This window comes from Plecotus auritus, assembly GCF_963455305.1.
Source record: "Plecotus auritus genome assembly, chromosome: 2".
NCBI lineage: Eukaryota > Metazoa > Chordata > Mammalia > Chiroptera > Vespertilionidae > Plecotus > Plecotus auritus.
The window spans coordinates 143,962,431-143,977,802 of NC_137771.1; the positions used below are offsets into that span (position 1 = coordinate 143,962,431).

The 15,372-nt window shown below is 39.7% G+C and overlaps 1 protein-coding gene across 3 annotated transcripts in view; it reads left to right on the forward strand.

Moving 5' to 3' along the window:
• EPHA6 (EPH receptor A6) overlaps positions 1-15,372 on the forward strand; it is a 1,057,231-nt gene that overhangs the window by 427,283 nt on the left and 614,576 nt on the right. The window lies entirely within an intron of this gene.

Genomic DNA, 15,372 nt, shown 5'->3' on the forward strand with positions numbered 1-15,372 from the left:
TTTATTCAGCCAGCTCTCACTGCTCCCTCTCTCCTCAGTTTACCAATCAAGTTTAGTGTTCTTCTTGTTTCATAAAGGAGTTTGCTTAATTACAGTTAGTTGGCCAGAGTTCACTGTCCTGGAAGAATACCCAGAGCCCTGAGGCAATGGTGTTCTTGGTACACACATATATGAGACAGACAACGATAAAGTTAGAGGGAGAGAAGAGAATTCTTCCAGCTCCTATTCTGCCTTAGCCAGTGGTATGCATCTTGTCTGAGAAAAATAACATAATAATGAATTTGGTTTTGATTCTTTTAAACACTTGATGAGCCATGGCTGGAAACTTTGGCTGTCTTTTCATAGAATGAAATGTGAGGGAGATGAAGGTTAAATTAAAGCAAGACAAATTATCTGGGTATTATTTTCTTAATTTTATTCATAAATGTACGAACAGGCTTATGAGGAACGAACGTCACATCCTGGTACTTATCAATCCTGGTTGTATGTTAGAATAGCTTTGGGAGCATTGTAAGTACCCTCCTACCATGATTAATCCGGTTTAATTAGCCTGGAGTACGTCCAGGGCATCAATAGTTTTCAAAGTTTTTTAAATGGTTCTATTATGCCCCTGGGGTTGCATTTAGAGCAAACAATCTGAGTTCTGGAATGATATTAGTTCTTTAAACAATTAACATTTAATTTCAGATATTGATATGTACTTTATAATGTAAAAATATAAACATAAATTTGATCATTGTCTCTGACCTCAGGAATTAATTAGCTAGTTTGGAGGACTGGGATGATCACAACTTAACCTTAATACTGGGATTAATTGGTACAAATAAATCAGAGAACACTGGCATCAAGAAATTGCTTTTTAAATAAAAACTTCCAATCTCATGAAGAAACTGGTTTGAGCTCAACCTTAAATAGGGTATTCTTGGTTAAAGATCTGCATTTTCAGAGACTCCGGAGAGGGCAGGGCATGTTTGGGAGACAAAAGGTAGTTTTGGGTGGTTCAGTTGATTGATACAATAGGAAGGAAGTTATAAAAGCTTCCCAGGACCAGATTGTGAAGGGTCTTAAATACCAAAAACTCATTCAAGTATAAGAGAAATAATGGAAATATGATAGCAGTGTCAAAATCTTGTGTTTTACATTTCAAGCAATATTTTCCAAATGCTCTTTAGGCTCCTAACTGGGTCAATTCTACAAAGAGGTTTTAATTAGCAAAACCAGGAATCAAACTCAAATATGAAAGCAGAACTCATGAGGTCTTAAACATCACACCATATTGCCTCAGGCTTCTCATGTATATTGTAATGAGATAAATCTTTCCCATCTGATACATTGGCTGTGATTGATGGAATGAGATAATGCACCTATTATATTTCACTGCATGCCTGATACATATTAAGTGCTTGGTAAATTATATATTTCTGTCCTATGGTGCTTTCAATCTACGCTTGTATTCCCTCCAGCAATGCAAGCATGCACACTCAGCATTTCTACCTGCAATGCTTAGTTACACACTGATTGACAGCCTCCTGTATCCACATTCTTAGTATGATTTCTCAGTCCTCTCATCCAATTTAATTTAATAGATATTTACTGGAAGCTTACCAGTGCTTAGCAGACCATGTAGGAGACCCTATGTTAGGTTAAGAGGATACAAAAATGAATATGGCATACTCTCTGCACTCCAAGAGTCTGCAATCCAATGGGTAAAATAAATAAATTCAAATTCATATAAATATCTAATACCAAGTTCAGTGTGGACATAGCTTTGATTGCCTGCTAGAGGTATATATAGGGCAGATGTTAAAATCTTATAGTTTTGTACAGTTTATTTTTTAACTAGGCCTAAGTATATTGGCTGGTTTAAGTTGGAAACATTTGCCTAACATATTCTGATTTAGAAATTACACATGAATTATAATCAAATTTATCTTAGGAAGTAGAGGAAAACATGTCTAATTGCTCAGTTTGTGATTTCTTATCTTTTTAATAACCAAGCAAACAAAAACTAATTTATCAACTGGACAGTTATACTGCATTTCAACATGATTGTATCCAAAAATATAAAGATATATTTTATAGAATTCAGTAAATGAAACTTTTATTTCCTCTCATAAATTATCTAGCAGTAACCCTTGTCAGTTCTCTAAAGTCTCAACTCAAATCACTGAAGTAGTTTACTTATTAAACACATCTATAAAAATGACAACTCTGATAAATTGTTCCAGGGAGTCTTTTGATTAGCAATGGTTCTGTTTGTTTCTTCAGTCTCAAATGTTTTATTAAATAATTAGTTTCTTTTTCATAGATACAGTCAATATTGGAAAATTGAAAGTTCCCTGAAGCCTGAAATCTATGAATAGTTGTTACAAAAACTTGAATTATTATTTGGGATACTTTTCCATACTGTTTATGCTAGTCACCTAATTCACAGTAGCTTATCTCCCGGGGAAAGTAAAACATACAACAATTGGGGCATTATTTATCATTAAAGAAAAGTAAACATATGTAAAAATACCATTACTTAATCAGGAAATCCACTTGAAAGAAAGCCCCGGAAAGCAAATACTAAGTTCTTTTCAGTCATTTTTTTTTTTTTTAAGTTGAAGGACCAGCATCATATCTTTTTTATATAATGCTAAGATACTATGATTAGACTGTTTGCACCTTTCATCACACTGCAGAGCCTCAGTGTTCTCATCTGGAAGGCAATAACACATATTGCATAAAGCTAAATTTGGCTTCCAATCTTAATTAAGAAAGTGCAGTTATGTACAGCAAGACAAAGCCCTCACATTTCCCAATACCCGGTACCCAGTGAAGACATAGATTCCTCCCTGCCTGAATCAATACTGGGATGCAGGCACGTAAGGATCAGAATCTTCATTGCTAGCTCATAATTTCCGATTGCTTACTGTTTATTGGCAAGGTACTCTTACTAGTCACGCTATTGGGTACACACATAACCAAAATGCTGACAATAATGCTTTTACATCTGAGGGTTCCTCTGGAGCAAAAGAAGAAGCCTCTGGAAGATGACAGTCATGTACAAAATTGCATTTTATGAAGTAGGGAAAATTACCGAGACTAGAAACATATACGAATATTACCCACCGGATACAACTCATATATATTCTTATATAAGAAACTTCTTTATGTTACTCAAAAATAGGCACTCTTTTGCAAAAAAATAAAAATACTGGTATGCATTGTAGAATTAAGAGAGAAATTGAAATGGAGAACACTGAAGAAATTTGAGGTCAAAGCTCTGGTAGGGGTATCCTGAGAGTATGTTGGGGAAAGGATATTCAGAGATATATTTTCCTAGTGAATAGTGATAATAATTTACTAACAATTGAGCTGAAAGATAGTTGAACCTATATTGATCATCAGTCATATTCATTCAACCAACAAATGCTGAGTAAATGCCTAGGCACAAGGGGTAAGTAATAAATATGAATGATAATCTCTGCTCTCATGAATAGCAATAAAATGTAAACTAGTAAATGAACAAATTAAATTCAACTTGTAGTAATCTTATGCAGAAAATAGGAACATGTGATGTGATAGAGAGAGACCAGTTAAAAGATCAGTCCTAAAGCACAGGTATCTTTGGAATATTATAGAAAGAGCAAGAAGGCCTGTGTGACTGAAACAATGAGGGCGGAAGAGAGGGATTGGAGAGATATGTCAGGGGCCAGATCTTCCCTTTAGGCTATGAAAGGAATTTGTATTTTATTCAAAACATAATTCTAGCAATTAGAGGGTTTAAGTAGGAAGATAAAGATTCTTTGAGTCTCAACCCCTAAATGCTGCCATTTTTTGTATTGTCTAAAGTTTTACATATGTCTCCTTTTTCCCCAATTGACCCCCTCCACAAGTCATTACCACCCTGGGCAAGCCCCCACCTCCCCAGTGTCTGTGTCCATTGGTTATGCTAATATGTATGCACACAAATCCTTTGGTTGCTCTCTAACCCCCCTCCCCTACCATTTGTCTCTGGATCTATTCTTGTTCATCAAATTATGTTGATCATTATATCCCACATATGAGTGAGATCATGTGATATTTATCTTTCTCCAACTGGCTTATTTCACTTAGCACAGTGGTCGACAAACTCATTAGTCAACAGAGTGGCAAACTGCAGCTCGTGAGCCGCATGTGGCTCGCGAGCTGCAGTTTGCTGACCACTGGCTTAGCATAATGCTCTCCAGTTTCATCCATGCTGTTGCAAATGGTAAAAATTCCTTCTTTTTTATAGCGGCATAAGTATTTCTTTGTGTAGATGTATCACAGGTTTTTAATCCACTCATCCACTGATGGGCACTTAGGCTGTTTCCAAATCTTAGCTATTGTAAATTGTGCTGCTATGAACATAGGGGTGCATATATCTTTTCTGTTTGGTGTTTCTGGTTTCTTGGGATATATTCCTAGAAGTGGGATTACTGGGTCAAATGGGAGTTCCATTTTCAGTTTTTTGAGGAAACTCCATACTGTTCTCCACAGTGGCTGCACCAGTCGGCATTCCCACCAGCAGTGCACGAGGGTTCCTTTTGTCTCCACATCCTCGCCAGCATTTGTAGTTCGTTGATTTGTTGATGATAGCCATTCTGACAGGTGTGAGATGGTATCTCATTGTTGTTTTGTTTGTTTTTTTCATTTTATTCTCTCTTTTTTAATTGTATTGTTTAAGGTATTACAAATAGTAGTACATATGGCTCTTTTTTTTCCCCACTGACCTCCCCCTGCCTCCCCTATACCCCAGCACTTGCCCTCGTCCCCCCCCCTCCCCGTCCCCAGTGTCTTGTGTCTGTTGGGTGTGCTTATATGCATGCATACAAGTCCTTCTGTTGATCTCTTACTCCCCCACCAATCCTCCCCTGCTTTCCCACTGTAGTTTGGCAATCTGTTTGATGTTTCTTTGCTTCTGTCTATTTTTGCTCAACAGTTTGTAATGTTCTTTATTAACTATAAATGAGTGAGATCTTGTGGTATTTATCTTTCACTGACTGGCTTATTTCACTTAGCATAATGCTTTCCAGTTCCATCCATGCTGTTGCAAATGGTAAGAATTCCTTCTTTTTTTACAGCAGCATAGTATTCCATTGTGTAGATGTACCACAGTTTTCTTTTTTTTTTAAATATATTTTATTGATTTTTTGCAGAGAGGAAGGGAGAGGGATAGAGAGTTAGAAACATCGATGAGAGAGAAACATCGATCAGCTGCCTCCTGCACACCCCCCACTGGGGATGTGCCTGCAACCAAGGTACATGCCCTTGACCGGAATTGAACCTGGGACCCCCGAGTCCAAAGGTAGACACTATCCACTGAGCCAAACCAGTCAGGGCTATACCACTGTTTTCTAATCCATTCATCTGCTGATGGGCATTTAGGCTGTTTCCAAATCTTGGCTATGGTGAATTTTGCTGCTATGAACATAGGGGTGTATATATCCTTTCCGATTGGTGTTTCTGTTTTCTTGGGATATATTCCTAGAAGTGGTATTACTGGGTCAAATGGCAGTTCCATTTTTAATTTGAGGCCACATGTACTATTCTCCACAGTGGCTGCACCAGTCTGCATTCCCACCAGCAGTGAAGAAGGGTTCCTTTTTCTCTGCATCCTCTCCAGCACTTGTTATTTGTTATGTTGATGATAGCCATTCTGACAGGTGTGAGATGGTACCTCATTGTTGTTTTGATTTGCATCTCTCAAGTGATTAGTGACTTTGAGCATGTTTTCATATGTCTCTTGGCTTTCTGAATGTCCTCTTTCAAAAAGTGTCTATTTGGGTCCTTTGCCCATTTTTTGATTGGATTGTTTATCTTCCTTTTGTTAAGTTGTATGAGTTCCTTATAAATGTTGGAGATTAAACCCTTATCAGAGATAACATTGGAAAATACGTTCTCCCATGCAGTGGGCTTTCTTGTTTTGTTGATGGTTTATTTTGCTGTGCAGAAGCTTTTTATTTTGATGTAGTCCCAATTGTTTATTTTCTCCTTAGTCTCCATTGCCATAGGAGCTGTGTCGGTAAAGGTCTTGCTACGACATATATCTGCTATTTTGCTGCCTATGGAGTCTTGTAGGATTTTTATGGTTTCCCGTCTTACATCATTAAAATGCTGCCTTATATTTTTAAAAGATCCCTGTGACTATAGTGTCAGAACTATGTTGTAAAGGTGGAGGGTACAATGTAGAAACAGCCATTGGAATAATTCAGGCAAAATATGATGGTGAAGTGGATTTGGTGTGTTAGCAATAGAGGTGAAGATAAATGAACAAAGTTAACATCTCTTTCAGAGTTAGTGCAATGGGAACTGATACACTGATTTGGCTGCTGGAGGCAGAGTTAGGAAACTACATAAAACTTCATGTTTATACAGATTGTTTAGAAGAGTGGGAAAATTGTCACAAAACAAAGTGTCATGCCCAATTTTGAACAAAATTATTGTGTCTCTGCTCCAGAAATACTGCAGGTGTCTCTGATTAGGACACTTCAAGGAAAAGGAAAGAGATTTAAAAAAAGGCCTAGAAAAAGCTAATGAAATGTTTAAGGGGTAGAGATCTGTGGAATGACTGCTGTGTGAAGGATAAATGCCAGCCCAGAGAGTCAGAAGGCTTGAGTTCTACATCCAGCTCTGTTTCTATCTCAAGGTGGAATTCTGAGGAATGAGCTTTCTTCCTCAAGCTCTGTCTCCTCCTTTGTAAAACAGAGTGCAGTGGAAGATTTTCTCACACATGGGTAAGAAATGCATGATAAAAGTGTATACAAATGTATTCTAGTTTTTTTCAATAAATTAGATAATATTTTAAACCTTGAAAAAGAATAAATTTTATTCATGTGAAAGGCAATACTGTTTTATTTAAGAAACTAGAGGCCCGGTGCACAAAATTCGTGCATGGGGGTGGGGGGGGGTGGGAGGTGTTCCTCAGCCCAGCCTGCACACTCTCCAATCTGGGTCATCCCTCTCACAATCAAGGACAGCTGGCTCCCAACCGCTTGCCTGCCTCTGCCTGATTGCCCCTAACCGCTTCTGCCTGCCAGCCTGATCACCCCCTAACCACTCCCCTGCCAGCCTGATCAATGCCTAACTGCTCCCCGGCAGGCCAGATTGCCCCTAACTGCCCTCCCCTGCTGGCTTGGTTACCCCTAACTGCCTTCCTCTGCTGGCCCAGTCACCCCTAACTGCCCTCCCTGCTGGCCTGATTGCCCACAACTACCCTTCCCTCCTGGCCTGGCCCCCCCAAAAGCCCTCCCCTGCAGGCCTGGGTACCCCCCAACTGTCCTCCACTGCAGGCCTGGTCCCCCCCCCACAGCTGCCCTCCCCTGCTGTCCTGGTCTCCACCAACTGTTCTCCCCTGAAGGCTGGGTCCCCCCCACAACTGCCCTCCTCTGCCCGCCCGGTCACCCCTAACTGCCCTCCCTGCTTGTCTGATTGCCCACAACTGCCCCCCCTCCTGGCCTGGTCCCCCCAAAATGCCCTCCCCTGCAGGCCTGGTCCCCCCCCAACTGCCCTCCCCTGCATGCCTGGTGCCCCCCAACTGCCCTCCCCTGCAGGCCTGGTCCCCCCCAAATGTCCTCCCCTGCAGGCCTGGGTCCCCCCCAATTGCCCTCCCTTGCTGGCCTGGTCTCCTCCAACTGTCCTCCCCTGCATGCCTGGTGCCCCCCAACTGCCCTCCCCTGCAGGCCTGGGTCCCCCCCAACTGCCCTCCCTTGCTGGCCTGGTCTCTCCCAACTGCCCTCCTCTGCTGGCCTGGTCACCCCTAACTGCCCACAACTGCCCTCCCCTGCAGGCCATCTTGTGGTGGCCATCTTGTGTCCACATGGGTACAGCCATCTTTGACCACATGGGGGCAGCCATCTTGTGTCTTGGAGTGAAGGTCAATTTGCATATTACTCTTTTATTAGTTAGGGTGGTGAAGTTATTAAATATCTGCCTTATGTATAGAATAACTATCCATTCTCCAAGTAATAATTAACTTCTTATGTGTTAGGCTCCAAAAATATAAAGGTCTTTTGTTATTGTTGTTGTTAATCCTCACCTGAGGATATTTTGTCCTTTGATTTTTTAGAGAGAGTGGAAGGGACGGGGAGAGACAGAGAGAGAGAGAAACATTAATGTGAAAGAGACACATCAATTGATTGCCTCCCATGGAGATCAAGCCTGCAACCGAGGTATGTGACCTTGACCAGAACTGAACCCATAACCTTCCAGTCCAAGCGTTGACACTATATTAACTGAGCCATACTGGCCAGGGCCAAAAATATAAAGTTATTTTACATGATCATGAAATCATGTATAAGGCAGTTATATGGCACTTACCATGTGCCAGATACTAAGTGCTTTAGAAATATTAACTCAAGTCTCAAAATACCCTTACAAGTTAAGTGCTGTTTTTATAACTATCACATAGATGAGAACATGAGACAGAGAAATTAACTGACTTTCCTAAGGTCACAAAGTTAATATGTGAATAAGTCAAGATTTTAATGCAGGATATCTGGCACTAGAGTCTTTGCCCTAAATGCTATAATATATCTAAGGTTGATAAGTAAAGTCCTGAATTTTTCCTTTGAGAATTTATCATAGAGAAGCAATTTCTGGATTCCTGATAAATTGTTCCCCATCACCATGAGGAAGAGAGCAAAGAACCTCAAATTCCATAGAAAGGAATTATGAAGAAATAAAGGAGAATTTATGAGCCAAAGACTTATTATACATTCAGTAGAGATGATTGAATAAACTGACTGTCTATATATACTAGTATAAAAGGCTAATATGCTAAGTGTCCATCCGCCTGACTGACTGGTCATTATGACGCACACTGACCACCAGGGGGCAGACGCTCAACGCAGGAGCTGCTGTGACGTACACTGGCCATTAACAGAGAAAGGGCAGCACGAACCTGGTGCCGACAAAGCAACACTTGGCTTCCCCCAAGTGGGACACAGGCCCTGCCACCACTCCAGAGTGAGAGCCCACCAAATTGCAGCCAAGGCTGCCGAGACCCCATGGTGCAAAATGCGGCCCACAGCCCAGCCCAGCCCAGAAACAGTCACTGTGGGCACCAGGTAATGACATCGTGTAGCAATACCTGGCTTTCTCTCCCTAGCAACTAGTCTCCTTGCAGTTTCTTCAGCCCAGGAACACAACTTGCTTTATAGCCAGGAAGAAATATTTACACTTTAACCAAATGTCTGTGAAGCATTTTCCCATGCCTCATCTCATTTGATCCTCACAGAAGTCCTGGAGTAAGTAGATAGGGACTCAGTGGAATCCTTTTTTCTTTTTTTTTAAATATACTTTATTGATTTTTTACAGAGAGGAAGGGAAAGGGATAGAGAGCCAGAAACATGGATGAGAGAAACATCGATCAGCTGCCTCCTGCACACCCCCTACTGGGGACGTGCCCGCAACCAAGGTACATGCCCTTGACCGGAATCGAACCTGGGACCCTTCAGTCTGCAGGCCAATGCTCTATCCACTGAGCCAAACCGGTTAGGGCCCTATTTTCTTTTTATTAGCAGGAAAACGGAGATTTAGAAAGTTTAGAAACTTGACCCGACTGAGAAGAAGTAAGAAATGGTGGACCTTGAAAATGACTTCAGGTTTTCTCACTGCTCAGAATATAGTCAAACACTGCTGCAGTTAAATATTTTACCCTTTGTTCTCCCTGTGTGATCTACAATAATAATCTGCTTCGTGTTGATATTTACTGCTATGTTGCTGACAATTACCTGAAAGAAAAGTTGGGGTGCTTCACTGGGCTGGAAAAAGTTTAGCTAAATCAGAAAGCAGGTTTAATTAAGCACATTATTCTTTATATATAAAAGGCTAAGTTGACTCACGCATGCGTAATACATATAAAGCAATCGCACAGGTGTTTCCATCTGTTATTGTTGATAGTGAATTTGGTTGACACTTTTATTATAGAGAAAGGAAGAATAGAGATATTAAAATATTTCTTCTAATTAATTTCCTTTCAATGTGCACAAATTCGTGCACCGGACCACTAGTATAATATATGTTTGTTGAGTTAATCCATGCTAGAATAGATTTCAAGTGGATTCATTTATTACATTAAAGATTTCCCTGCTAATCTTTAAGATTATTTGATTAAAGGGTATGAGGGGGACTGGAAAAGATCAACCAAAGAACATATATGCATAGCCCATGGACACAGACAATAATGTGGGGAAGGCCTGAGATAGGGCAGGGGCTGGGTGCAGGGGGGCAAAGTGTGTGTGTGTGGTCGGGGGGGAAAGGAGGACATCTGTAATACTGTCAACATTTTTTTTAAATGAGCTCTAACAAGTTTGGCTCAATGATAGAGTGTCAGTCTGCATAATGAAGGGTTGTGGGTTTGATTCCAGTCAAGGGCACGTACCTCAGTTGCAGGCTCTATCCCTGGCCTGGTCGGGGCACTTGCGAAGGCAACCAATCAATGTATCTCTCTCACACTGATGTTTCTATCTCTGTGTCTCTCCCCCTCCCTTCCACTTTCTCTAAAAGTCAATTGGGAAAATATCCTGGGATGAGGATTAACAACAAACAAACAAACAAAAAGATGAGTTGATTAGAGTGATTTCAAAGATTTGATTTTTCCCAAAGGATGAGAGGAGAAGGGGAGAAATACTTGTAGGATATGTTGTAGAGCTATTTACCAAACATATTTTCTTAAAAGTACACATAAAAGTTGGGTAGTTATATGTATGTAACTGTCATAAATTTTGGACTTACTTCAATTAACAAATTAGGTTACCACAAAATTACATTAACTTATCTCAAACAAGAACTTTTCTTCCACTGAGTTGAAAGATGTAGAAAGACTTTTTTTCTGTCACAAAGCAAACCTAATCCTTTATTTTTTAAATTTGGTTTTTATTTGGTTACTGTGAGAGAATATAAAAGTTAAAAATATCAAATACGAATCCTATATAATAAAGAGCTAATATGCAAATGGTCATCACACCCTGATGCCATCACACTGTGATGCCCTCACGCTGTCACAATCCATCACCAGGAGGCTGCGTGTGCAGCGGGCATGCATGGATGGAAGGGGCTGCTTGCGTGGCAAGGTGCGCATGAGTGGGTGGGGACTTGACGCTGCATGCATGGCACGGAGGCAGGTCCCAGCGGCTCTGCATGGTGATGCCAGGGGTCCAGTTGGCTCCGTGCGGTGCGGAGGAGGCGGGTCCTGGTGGCTCTGCACCTCGAGGCCTGGGGATCCCGCACCTCCATGTGGCGTGGAGGAGGCAGGGCCCAGAAGCTCCGCACGGTGAGGCCTAGGGGTACCATGGCTCTATGAGGCATGGAGGCAGGATCCCCAGCTCCAGCCTACCTCTTTGGGGCAATCCATCGATGGGTTGGCGGGGCCTACCTCTTTGGGGCGATTGATCACAGGGCTCCCACTCTGTGAGAGGGCATAGGCCAGGCTGGGGGGCTTCCCCCCATGTACACGAATTTCATGCACTGGGCCTCTAGTATTTGTCTAAAATCAGACATTGTAAAACAAGCATAATTTTATTAAATTCTAAAGTATTTTTGGATTACATAAAAGAATATATTTATTAATTAATTATAGTATTATAGTATGATTTTTAAATTCAATTTATTGGGCAATGGCAATTTATTTATGATGTATACAGTCATATGCCATTTAATGACAGGGATACATTCTGGGAAATGAGTCCTTAGGTGATTTTGTTGTTCAAACATCATAGAGTGCACCTGCACAATCTTAGATGGTATGGTCTACTGTACACTTAGGCTATATGGTACAGACTATTGCTCTTAGGCTACAAGACTGTACAACAAGCATGTTACTACACAAAACAACACAAGAGCAAATCAAGCACAAGAGAAAATGATGCAACCAAGGGATGCAGTAACCATGAGATGTAGGAGGCTGATCCTGGTGTAACATGGTGTACTGTTTTATAGCAAATTTTTTTATAAGTAGAAAGATAAATAATAATAAAAGTATGGTATAGTAAGTATGAACCAGTAACATAGTCATTTATTATTACCAAGTTTTATGTATTGAACATAATTGCATGTGCAATACTTTTATGTGGTTGGCAGCGCAGGACATTTGTTTACAGCAGCATCACCACAAACACAGAAGTAATACATTGCAGTATGATGCAGGACAACTAAGACTTATCTAGGTGATAGGAATTTTTCAGCTTCATTATAATGTTATGGAACCACTGCATATAGCATATATGATTCATTGACCAAAATGTTGTTAGGTGGAACATGACTGTATTTGGTTAACCATTACTGCTTTTTGCTGTTTGTATGACTAATTTGGGTACAGGAAACTTTCTTTCTTGGCATTGTAAATTTTTGTGGGCAGATTGACCTTAACACTTATAAATCTACTAGAGGCCCAGTGCACAAAATTCGTGCATAGGGGGGCGGCCTCAGCTTGGCCTGCACCATCTCCAATCTGGGACCCCTGGGGGATGTCCGACTACTGGTTTAGGCCCAATCCCTGTGGAGCATCCCTCTCACAATCCGGGACCGCTGGCTCCTAACCACTCACCTGCCTGCCTGCCTGATCAGCCCTAACCACCTCTGCCTGCCAGCCTGATACCCCTAATTGCTCCCCTGCTAGCCTGATCGTCCCTAACCACCTCTGCCTGCTGGCCTGATTGCCCCCTAACTGCTACCCTGCTGGCCTGATCGCCCCTAACTGCTCCCCCTTGCCAGCCTGATCGCCCCCTAACTGCTCCCCCCTGCCGGCCTGATCGCCCCCTAACTGCTCCCCCATGCCGGCCTGATTGCCCCTAACCACCTCTGCCCCAGCCCCTTGCCACCATGGCTTTGTCCAGAAGGACATCCAGAAGATGTCTGGAGATGTCCAGTCTAATTAGCATATTACCCTTTTATTAGTATAGATCCTTTACCCATTGCTTATAATGAGCTAGGTACCAGCTAAACACATTACATAAGTTATATTGTACATCATGCAATAGGTAGGTTTGTTCTCATATTCACTTATCAGATAAGTAAATTCAGACTTACAGGAGTTAAATAACTTAGCTAATGCAATATATTTGAACCAATCAGATTTGATTATAAGATTTCTGTGTCAAAAGCCCAAATCCTATTCATAAATATACAGTCAACATCATTGACTTAAGTATGTTAAATATATTTAATATGTACTTTTAAACTGCATTTAACCTATACCTTGTTCTTTGTCCATACTGTTTTTAAAGTAATTTCTTTTCACAATGCTACTTTTGCCTCTTTTCATTACTACTACCCTCATCTAGTTGCTAAATATTTCTTTTTAGGATCAATGCCTTGCTCTTTCATCTGATCTCCTCACTTCTGTATCTCACACTATTTAGTAAATTTGGTACACTGTCTGAAAACTTCAGTTTAAATAAACTTGTGTTTCTTTATTCAAACACTTCTGTGTTCTTTAGTATAAATACTATAAAATTCTGTAAGTTGTTTTATAAGACTCTTGATAATCATCCCCCATTAATTACTTTATATCTCTCATCTTTCCACTGTCAGCTCTTCATTTTATCTGAGTTGATTTCCTCTCTGTGTTTAGGAACTTGTGATACTCATTTTCATATCAACATTTTTTAAATTGTTCATTACCCACAGGAAAAAACAACAGTTAAATGCCATATCTCTAGGCTAATTTTAGCTCCTCCATCCCATATTAATATGTTTCTCCTTGAAACTCCATGCTTTTATAATCTGTACCATTCATGAGGTATTTAATCATAGTTTCTAATATTATCATATAACCTGAGGTGTATACTCATTTCCTCTTCAGGGACTGGGCTTTATACAATCTGTACTACTAATTATTATATGCTGAGTGAATAATAACTGCAGTCAATTATACATTTACCAAAGTTGTAAATGTATTCTCACTTGAGAATAATCAAAGGTTATTGTAAATGCAGTATCAGCGAAACAGTTTTTGCAATAGCACTATTATCTTTATATTAATACTCCAGTTTCTAAAGGTGCAACAAAGAACAATTATGTATATATTAAAATTAAAATAGGCAGTCAAACATGGGAGCTGAATGTATTCATCAATATGGAAATTTGAGACAAAATTTCTAAAATTGCAGGTTTCAAAATTAAATAGTCAATGCTTGAATATGATATTTCTTTTATAAAAGATATATGAAAATGTTATATTAATTCCAGGTGTCTTTTGTCATTGTTTTGCCCCCATATACAAGTTGTATCAGAATATTTATAATTTAGTAATACTAAATAAAAAAATTTTTGTTTTGTAAGACAAAGAATGTCAAAGACCACTAATTCATTTTTATTCACTTAACACATATTTATTGAGGACCTGAAATGTATTAAGCACTGTATTAGAGGATAAGAATTTTAACACAAAGATATTTTCTTTTCCCAAGTGCTCACACCCTATTGTGGTGGTCTTGGAATCAAATCACTGCAGAACAATCAAATACCTGCAATGCTGGAGGTGTGTGCAACTTGAACAGAGGGGAAAGACAAACAAATTGGTGTATGTTGATAATGTAGTTGTTTTGATCCAATAGTATATTTTATTTTAGTATCTAGAATATGTCCCAATTTAAGGAAATCTGATATACAAATGTTTAAATAGATTATAAAGGGAAGTCTGCTAAGGATTGTTCCCTATGTTTAAAATATTTACACAATATATATAAAATGATTACACAAAAAGATATGTATAGCAATTTCACAAAATTTTATAATGTGCACAGCTTCTGATTAATGGGATTTATAGGTCTATAAGAGAACACTTCCTCTGTGGTTGTAGGTTTTTCAATAGGAACAGTTATGATGGGTTTATGTAATGCTGTAATTGGTTTTATGGAAGAACTCCTGCTTGCCATAAAAATTGGATTATCCGAGCACCAGATTACAAATGATCTGCCTGGGGGTAAAATAGTCATTGGGAAATTCAGGCTTAGGTCAATGGCATTAATGTATGGAATGGCTCTATATGTGTCAGACTAGATATGAGCCAAATCAAGAGACCATATTCTGATCAAACACACCACATCTATAAAACCTGCTGATCACACAGCCATATAGAGCTATAGCAAGCAATGCATTGGATGTTCTGAATCTTGAGTGTCTGCTATAGCTGCATACAATATTTCATCCTTGAGTGTGCCCTTGTGATCATGAGAATCCCATGTAAAAACCAAGCTGGCTCTATATTGGTACTATACTTGTACTGGATAGAAGATGTTCTTACAGTTTACATCAATATTTCTAGAACATTCCAATGAAATATAAACTAAGGTTTAGGAAAACCATTTAAAAATATTAGTAGAAAGATATCAAATAATTGGTAACATCATTAGTTGTTATTCA